General features: G+C 40.5%; 1 non-coding gene across 1 annotated transcript; it reads left to right on the top strand.

Moving 5' to 3' along the window:
• Window positions 1–9815: 9815 nt before the first annotated feature.
• Window positions 9816–9922, top strand: LOC121479600. Its single transcript, XR_005984762.1, has one exon. It is a non-coding gene; the product is annotated as a U6 spliceosomal RNA (small nuclear RNA).
• Window positions 9923–10126: the final 204 nt, after the last annotated feature.

Below are 10126 nucleotides of genomic sequence, written 5' to 3'. Positions count from 1 at the left end.
CGCGCCCCCGGAGTTGGGGTAGTTCCGATGCGCGCGGAAGGTGACCCAGAGATGCTGCGCCCCAGGACCACCGGCCGCCCCACCCCCCCGGGGGGCTCTGCAGGGAAACTACGCGTCCTCCTTGGAGGCGCAGAGTCCGACCCGCGCCTTCACCCTCCTCCCTTCCACGGGTTCGAGCCCAAAGAGCTGGGCGAACCCCTTGCTCCCGGCAAAGAATATTTCTGGGGAGAAAAAGTGGGGAAAAAAAAAAAAAGAAGAAAAACTGGGGAAAGACGGCTTCCACTGACTCTTGCTTTCGTGGTTAGCCTGGCCGGTCACGCTGATGACCTCTTCAGTCTGGGGTTTGCAAGTTCTTAGGGTTTTTAGGGGGGCAAGTGGCCTGCACCAGGTTTCTCCATTCATTGGGCCGTTGAAGGGAATTCTGCAAGCCCTGGAGCTCTTTACAAAGTAGATCCGCTTGTGCGGTATACAGAGAGGGTAGAGAGCGTGTTAAAGGCATCCTGGGGATGCTGGCAGGCAGGCCTAGAGACCCAGAGGGGTACAGCGGGACCAGCCTCTTGCGAGGGTGCCTGGTGCGTGCAGGATAGAAGTCAACATCGAGGCAACAGGTGGGGCAAGCGGGGTTTGTTGAAGGTATGGAGAGCGTGCAGGCACAGGCCGAGTGTCTGGGAGACTCAGAAAGGAAAAGAGACAGCCTCGTCCTAGCTTGGGACCTGGGAGTTTTTACTGAGGACGGCGGTGTCCTCTTAGGCATCCAGGAACCGGTTAGAACAAAGATGAGGACTCAGGTCTTACTCCTTCCAGCCAGGGGGGTCTTGATGTCCAGATTTCTAGCTCCGGTGGTCTGGAATTCCACGATAGCTTCCTCGCCATTCTCACCTGAATGGAATAGGATAGAACGGAACAGAACAGGGGCACCTGGGTGGCTCAGTGGTTGAGCATCTGCCTTCGGCTCAGGGCGTGATCCTGGGTCCTGGGATGCATCCCACATTGAGCTCCCTGCAGGGAGTCCGCCTCTCCCTCGGCCTTTGGCTCTGCCTCTCTGTGTGTGTCTCTCGAATGAATGAATGAATGAATGAATGAATGAATCTTTAAAAAAAGAACAGAATAGAATAAGTGTTGCCTAAAGAAATCATTAGTTCCTTGTCCCTTACAAAGACATACTATTTGTGCTATGAGGCATGCATAAAGTGGGGGGTGCAGCGCCTAATAAGAATAAAAGCAGGAAAAGGGGGCAGCCCCGGTGGCTCGGCGGTTTAGCGCCGCCTTCAGCCCAGGGCGTCATCCTGGGGACCCGGGATCCAGTCCCACATTGGGCTCCCTGCATGGAACCTCTGCCTGTGTCTCTAGCTCCCTCTGTGTCTCTCATTAATAAATAAATAAAATCTTTAAAATAAAAAAGCAGGAAAAGGAGCAAAAAGCAGATTTTCATGGAGTCCCTCAGTTTCCCTATCTCACTGGGGTGGAAGTTTTGTCTCTTACCCCGAGCGCCCAGAGCAGTGCGAGGCACTCAGTAGGTTCTGGGTAGATAAGTGTTGAATGACTGACTGCCTTTGCGGGAAGTTCCAGCGCAGTGTCTAATTCCTATGCCATACCAGCACGTTGTTGCTAATGAAGCAAGCATAACCTAGGTGACGTCTGGTAATGCTGTTTATTCAAAGTTGGCGATTGCTGTGGTTCTACTTGAGCCTAAGTTTACAAATTTAGCAACCATGCCTTCTTCCGTTCCTCTCCGAATTGCAATGTGAACACACCACCACCAAGGGGCGGCAGCAGCTAAGGGACAAATACCGGGCATTGACACCCCGCCGCCCTCCCCACCACCCCGTACCTTCCCTGGGGGAATGGAGTTAATGTGCTCAGGAAGTACAGACTTCCTTTTTTTTTTATGATAAAATTAATTTATTTTTATTTATTTTTTAAATTTCTTTTTATTGGAGTTCAATTTGCCAACATACAGCATAACACCCAGTGCTCATCCCATCAAGTATAATAAATCAGTACTGGGGAGGTAATGTACAACATGATGACTGGAACAATACTGTATGGTGTATTCGAAAGTGGCTAAAAGCATAAATCCTAAAGTTTTCATCACAAACTCTGCAATGACAGATGTTGATTTACCGTCGTAATCCTTGTGCAGTATGCATGTATTTCAGGTCTTAATGCCGTACACTTTAAACAGTGCTGTGTGTCAATTAAAAAACTGGAAGAAAACTAAAACACTATCTGCCTCCATACGTGTGTCTCCTTGTTCTGAATTTCATATTCACAATTGCTCAGGGAGTGTAATTACCTTCACTTTTAAAATGAGAAATATAAGTGGCAGATCTTGGATTTAAAGCCACTCGGGTTTCACTAGGGCCGCCTCTCATTTAAGATCCTATTTCAAACCATGAAATATACATATACATCTCTGTGTGATATATGTCTTTTGCTTCCTCCTTAAATTTGCACACACTTACTCCCTTGAAAGATCTTTGTTAGCAGTCCTTTAGATGTTAACTCCATCTAGTTGCCTTCAGAACATTTTAGAGCAACATTTAATTAAAGCCTCATAAATTTAAGCAAATTTAATCATAAATCAATCACAGCGGGAGCAGTAATTGGAAATCACAAGTATCATAGAAATTAACTTCGTTGGAAGGATGGTAGTGATGGTAATGTCCAACAAATGTTAAACATATGCCAATCAGGGAACATATGTCAACCAAACAATGTCCAACAAATGTTAAACATATGCCAATCAATCAGGGAAGTTATTAATTTTTAATTTTTGCAAACCTACTCATTCAATTGGCATATATTCTTTATTTTCCAGAAGAGGAAACTCAGGTTTGGGGGACCTGAGAGACCTACCCAAGGTAGATCTTTGGCCAAGGATTCCCTCAAACTATTTCCTTATGCTAAATCACCCTTTGGGCTTCCTTTATCAGCTTACTCCCTAAATCTTAGTCTCACTCACTCAGTCTCTCTTCCAAATAAAAAGAATCATCAGGGCTGTGGCAGTGAATATCAAAGATCAGCCTAGAACATCTTATTGTGCCAGGAAACAAGAAAATACTCAAAAGACAGGCAGAAAAATGTTAAAAGGACATGGGATCCAGCTTGGCATGAGCTCCCATTGTACAAATTCAGGACAGTTTAAATAACAAAAAGGATAATGATGAGGAATTATAACATATATATTTAAAAAGATCCATGAGTCCATAGCGATACTCAAAAATAAATGGGAGCAGAGAGGAAGTTTTCTTTACAAAATCCAGATAATAGAACAGAATGGGGGAGAGTCACCACTCTGCAACTACCCATGTAATACTTGATTCAGAAAGGGATCACCTATGGATGCTAAAAGCAGTGAGGAAAAATTGTTGAGGATCAAGATATTCACCTAGCGTCTAAATATCACCCCACAGATTATCCCCACAAAGGGATAAAGGAAACATCATTGTAGAAATCTAGTGGACACCACCTTAACAAAGTGGTCAAAATTTATCATCACCCAAAATGGGACAATCTGACATTATTTATGCCTCATGGCTATGATATAAACAACAAGATGCATATGGTATTCCTACCGTAACTATTTAACCTGAATCTATGTGGAAGAGAAATCAGATATATCCAGGAAATGATACATTCCACAAAACAACTAGCCTAAGCTCTTCAAAAATATCAGATTTATGAAAGATGAGCCAAAAAAGTTCAGGAACTGTTGTAAATTAACGGAGACTACAGAGATATACAATGAATAGCCATGTATGATCCTCACTTGGGTTTTGGATCAGAAAGAAAAAAAAATCCAAAGATATTATTAGGACAAATGTTTGAATATGAACTGGATGTGATAAATAATATTACTGTTACACTGTTGTATTTCTTGGACTTGGTAACAGTATTATGGCCATCCAGGAGAAAGTCCATGTTCTTAGGATACAATGTGGAAATATTTAGGGGTACAGCATCATCATGCCTATAACTCTAACGGCTCAGTAAAAATCAAGGGCTTGATATCTAGAGTGGGAGCAAGAGAAATTCAGCAAATGTGGTGAAGCTAAATGAGGTGTCAATTGTACTACTCTTTCAACAGTTTTCTGAAATGTTTCAAAATAAGAAGTTGAGAGAATAACCACAGTGGTTTTCAACCACAGAAATTTGTTTTGCTCACATTGTACGTCAGGGATGGCAGCTACAGACCAGCTGTGGCTCAGCAACTTTATTCCAGAGTCCAAGCTGTGGAAGCAGCCCCTCACTTCCCTCTACACACACCCCCTCCCCACCACCACCAGCTTGGGACTTGTGGTTCCCTGGAGGAAGGAAGGGAGAGCACAATCTGCTCTGTGTACTAGTCCTTGAAAGCTTCTTCTCAGACTCACTAGCTCTTGGTCTCACAGTTCCCTGGCCCTAGCAAGTCCAATCACCAAGCCCAGTGGCATTAGGCCAGCAGTGTACGCCTTTCTCGGGATCCAGTGAATGAGGTTAAAGAATTCAAGGAGAAAAGCAACTCACTGATATCTAGAATCCAATAGCCCAGTTACCCTCCCAAGATCCATTATTCTCCCAAGATCACCAGCTAAGTGAGAACTCAAAGATCCCACTTTGAACTATGAACTAAGATCCGTCTCCAAAGCTTATGCTTTATTTTTCTCTCAAACTGATGTTTTTTTTAAATCCAAATATGTGATTTTACATTTTCAAATTATGGTACATTTGCTCGCTTGGAAAATCAAGAAAATATATATTATAAGGCATACTTTGAAAAGTGTCTCTCCCAGCCCTTGTCTCCATTCATTCTTCCCAAAATCTCACACAGGATACCACTGTTAATAATTTCTTGTGCGTCCTTGAGAGTCCTGGGTGCCTCTATTAGCTAACCCAGATACACAAACTCACTCTCCTCCCCACTTATGTCCCAAATGCAGCAGATGAAACACATAGTTCTTTGCCTTGCCAGGCTCTGCTTTTAATCAGCTTTAATTTGTTAGTTAGTCTGGTTCTCCTGAGAAGCAGACATCAAGACAGGGTTAAAAATGCAAGGATTTTATTTGGCTACATACCAGTGAGAGAAGAGGGGAAGGCTGGTCCATATGTAGTAGAGAAGGAAGAGAGAGTGGAGGCGTTCCTGACTGTCCAAACGGGCTAAGGAAGCTGGTCAGCACCATGAAAGGACAGGGGTTAGTCCCTGGGCGCAAATCCAGAACCAGAAGGATCCCAATCTTTCAGGGACAGGTTTGCCATACTCATCTCCAGCTGGGAAGAGCCAGGGGGGAGGTGTGCCCTCAGAGCAAACAGGGTGGATTGCAGAGTTTAACAGCACAGGCTCTGGGTCATGACTCCCCTCATTCCCTGGATTTGGAGATCTATGAAGCATTTGAAATAAGCTGTATTTAAGAAATCAAATAATTAAAGAAGCACTTGCTATGCATTTTGCATTTACTACACAATAAACACACACAAGCATTTCTAGCAATGATCTCCAACAAGACTCAACACCCTCTACTTCCACCTGGCCTGAAAGGTGCAGACAAACACACAACTCCTAAGATGATAAGAACAGAAGGAAAAGCCCGTGCAACCCAAGGCTTTCCTTTCTGTTAGTGTGGTACCATGGAGCAAAATGGTACCTACACTTCAACATCATTCCTTACTAACTCCTTAATGGGCTAAGGTAGCAGCGGAGTGTGTGTGTGTGTGTGTGTGTGTGTGTGTGTGTGTGTGTGTGTCACTGGGCTTCTGGAGAAATAAAATTCAGTTGAATATAAAAATGTACATATGGGGCACCTGGTTGGCTCCATTAGTGGAGCATGCAACTCTTGATCTCAGGGTTGCAAGTTTAAGCCCCACACTGAGTGTAAAGATTATTTAAAAATTAAAAAAAAAAAAAGCTTTTCAGAAAATGTACATATCATCCACTTCTGCTAGCATTCCTCCTTTAAACTATTCTTTTCTTCCTTACACCACAATAAAATGTTATCAGTTCTTTCTTATTAGTAAAAAAGAGAGAACCAAGGATATAGATCACCAAAGCATAGAGTTTCTTCTTAGGTAATATTTTCTATTTCATTTTATAAATGTGTGCATGTGTAAGAATTGTGTTAGGAGGAGATCCCTGGGTGGCTCAGGGGTTTAGCGCCTGTCTTCAGCCCAGGGCGTGACCCTGGAGTCCCAGGATCGAGTCCCACATCAGGCTCCTTGCATGGAGCCTGCTTCTCCCTCTGCCTGTGTCTCTGCCTCTCTCTTTCTCTCTTTCTTTCTCTCTGTCTCTCATGAATAAATACATATCAAAAAAAGAAAGAATTGTATTAAGAAAGTAAATGTTTTATTTCTAACCTTCATTAATAAATACCAAGTAATGTTTAGTTTGGGTTCCCTGCTCTGCGGGGAGCTTGCTTCTCCCCATCCGCGCAGCTCTGCCTACCTGAACTCTCTCTGTTGAATAAATAAATAACATCTTTAAAAAAAAAAAACCACTAATGATTCAGTAAGGCTTGAAAACTGTAAATTAAATCACAAAGTGAAGAGAGAGTATGGACCACTTATTTCACTCATCTCATTTACTAGATAGAGAAGATGATTTACAGAAAGGCTAGTATTTGGCTCACAGTCATACAGAATGCTAGGGTAGCATCTGGGACCATTGGAAACACCAGGGCATGTGGAAAATGCCAGGACTCCTGAAATTGGCATGCACTCCTTAAAATCTTCTGAATCATCCCACCCTGCGGCATCCACACCAAACCCTTCATTTCATAGTTCTGTGAACCATGCAAGAATCCTCTTCCCATTTGTTTAGGATTTCAAAGATGTACTAATCCCTCGAACACATGTTGATGTGGATTTTCTTTGATGAAAAAAGGCAGATATATTCTTCAGAAGTAAGCTCCTCCTTGGTCCTCCCTCCTATTTGAGGCTGAGAAAACCTATGAGAGTACCCTCAAGTTTACTTAGAGTCTTTGTGGCGAGTGAAAATGGGGAGTGGGGTTCGTGGCGAGTGAAAATGGGGAGTGGGGTGAAAATTGGCCAAGATGACGCTTTTTTGGTGAAACAAAATACTTTCTTCCAGAATCCCTTTCCCACTGTATATAATTACACTTAACTTCTTTTTTTCCCCACTTTTTATTGTTCTTTTAAGCTCTTGAGTTTCCCTGTTTTATTCTTTACTCCTCGGCTATGACACTGGCATGTCCTCCCTCCTCTCCCCTCCATCCAATCTTGACCTGCCCTGGGAGAACACACAAGCTCAATCCTGAATACCCAAAAACCACCCACACCTACTGACTAACTCATGAGATGTAGTATTGTGAAGAAGTAAAAACCTCTGTTAGATCCCAGATCTCCACTCCCCAGCCCTATGACCTGGGGATAGTTGGATCATAGTTTACTTAACTATACTCTCTTTGATGTGCCCTTAGGATATTTGAAACATTTTGCTGTGATGAGCATCGGTCTATCTAAAATCTGTGCACTGGGTATTTCTTCAGTAGAGATTCATAGTCACGGAATTGTTTGATCAAGGGTATATGTATTTGAATTTCGATAGGTGCTGCCAAAGTTTCCATCAAAGCCATTAACAAGACAAAGCAGAGATGTGTTTATTCCAAATGAGAGTTGCAAATATTGTCACAGTGGTAAAAGGCCACATTGTCATGCATCTTTGACTTGGTGAATGAGGTTGAAGGTCACACTCTCTAATCTTTCACCTTCCCCATTTCATATGCAAGATCTTTTTTAACTTGGCCTGGCATTTATCTATTGGATTCATCAGAGAAAATACAAATAGAGCCAGTAATTTCTTGTCAATCTTTGTTTCAAAGGGCTGGATTATATCTCTCAAACCTATTATAAAAGCTTGATCATCTAATTGTATATCTTCAATTAAAATGAGTTGATCTATCCAGACTTTTATTAGTGTTTTCCTCTAGATTTCCTCTCAAATCGTTTTACATTTTTTATGGCTGTTTTACATTACACAAGCAACATAGTCTCTCCATAAAAATTCAAACACATAGAGAGTAAAGCATGAGTCATCCTTCCCAATCTCACTGTGCTCTATATCTCTATATTTCTATACCTATTCTTAGTTTCTCAATCCATTCTGTAATACTCAATTGCCCCATATACTGACAGTATACAGGTTATTCAAAAAGATTCTCCAAGAAGTGGCAATGGCAATGAAACATAGGAACAACAAGAATAAAGAATCAGAAACTCCCTACAGTTCTCTCTGTGACAACTGTGGGAGTATTTTGATAACTGTTGGCAGCAGGACACCGCATGTGATGTGGGGAAGGAAACCTTGGCATTGAAACAAGCAAATGGTTTGGCGACAGTTTATTAAATTTCTGCAATGCTTGCAAATGCCAGTAACAATTTCTCAGACTGCAGACTGACTACACGTGACAGGTTTGATAATGGTTCACAATTGTTACGAAGTAAATTACCCTTCAAAATTAAAAATTATAGAAACTCTGAATAATTGTCACTACTAAAACAAAAGCTCCCTGGAGTTTATGTATTTAACTTGTTTGTTTTGGTTGCTTCTCTGCCACAGATTTGGAAGCCAACCAAAGGCATCCAAGTAAAATTATAATTAAATCTCACTGGTAAGCTTTTATCAAACTATTAGATATTCTTCATACAAAAAAAAAAAAAAAGTCCACATTCTTTCCTAAATGTACATCTGTAAATGCCTACATTAAAAAAGGTTTTCAAAGCAATAGCTCACATTATACCTTAAGGAACTAGGATAAGATCAAACTAAACCCCAAACTAGCAAAAGGTGGGAAATAATATAGATTAGAGCAGAGATCAGTGAAACAGAGAACAGAAAAAAAAAATAGAGAAAATCAATGAATCCAAAAGTCAGTTATTCAAAAAGATTCTTTTTTCTTGGTTAGCTAAAGTGACGAAGAAAATAGAGAGAAAATACAAATTACTAAAATCAGGAATAGAAGAGGCACATTACTACCAGTTTTATAGTAATAAAATTGATTATAAGGAAAGCTATGAACGACTACATGCCAAAAATCAGATAACTTAGATGAAATGGACCAATTCCTAGAAAGACGCAAACTACCAAAACTGACTCAAGGAAAAAATTTAAAAATCTGAATATTCAGGCCTATAACAAGGTAAGAGATAAAATTAGTCATTTTTAAATTTCCTACCAATATAAAACAAAGTTCACATGACTTTACTGGTGAAAGCTACCGAATATTTGAAGGAAATTAATCCTAATTTGTTGCAAACTCTTACAAAATACAGGAGTGGCAGGAACACTTCTAAATTCATTTTATGAGGCCAGAATTATTCTGGTACCAAGACTAGAAAAAAATATATCACAAGAAAAAAAACAAACTATAGACCAAAATCCCATATGAATATAGATGCAAAAAATCTTCAGCAAAATACTAGCAAACTAAATCCAGCAACATATAGAAAGATTACATACCAGGACCAAATGGGATTTATCCCAGAAATCTAAAGGTGGTATAATATATGAATATCAATCAATGTAAAAACTATATACAGAATAAATAAAAAAAAAAAAAACCAACACATGATAATCTCAACAGATACAGGAAAGGTATTTGATAAAATCCAGCATCCTTTCTTGATCAAAACACCCAACAAACTAGGAATAGAAGGGAATTTAATAAACTCTCCACAGCTAACATCATACATGATGGAGAAAGACTAAATACTTTCTCTTAAATCAGAAACAAGAAAGAAAAGAATGTCCACTCTTTCACTTTTGTTTAACGTTGTACTGGAGGTCATATTCAGGACAATTAGGCAAGGAAAAGAAATAAAAAGTGCTCACTTCAGCAGCACATATACTAAAATTGGAACAATACAGAGAAGATTAGCATGGCCCCTGCACAAGGATGACATGTAAATTCACAAAACATTCCACCGAAAGAAAGAAGGAAGGGAAAATATCTGGATTGAAAAATAAGAAGAAAAGAAAGAAAGAAAGAAAGAAAGAAAGAAAGAAAGAAAGAAAGAAAGAAAGAAAGAAGAAAGAAAGAAAGAAAGAAAGAAAGAAAGAAAGAAAGAAAGAAAGAAAGAAAGAAAGAAAAAGGAAAAGAAGCAAAACTATCTCTATTTGTGGATGACACCGTAT

Source organism: Vulpes lagopus, chromosome 20 (assembly GCF_018345385.1).
Source record: "Vulpes lagopus strain Blue_001 chromosome 20, ASM1834538v1, whole genome shotgun sequence".
NCBI classification, from domain to species: Eukaryota; Metazoa; Chordata; class Mammalia; order Carnivora; family Canidae; genus Vulpes; species Vulpes lagopus.
Note: the sequence above shows the minus strand (reverse complement) of the source record. Positions and strands in the feature narration are given on the sequence as shown.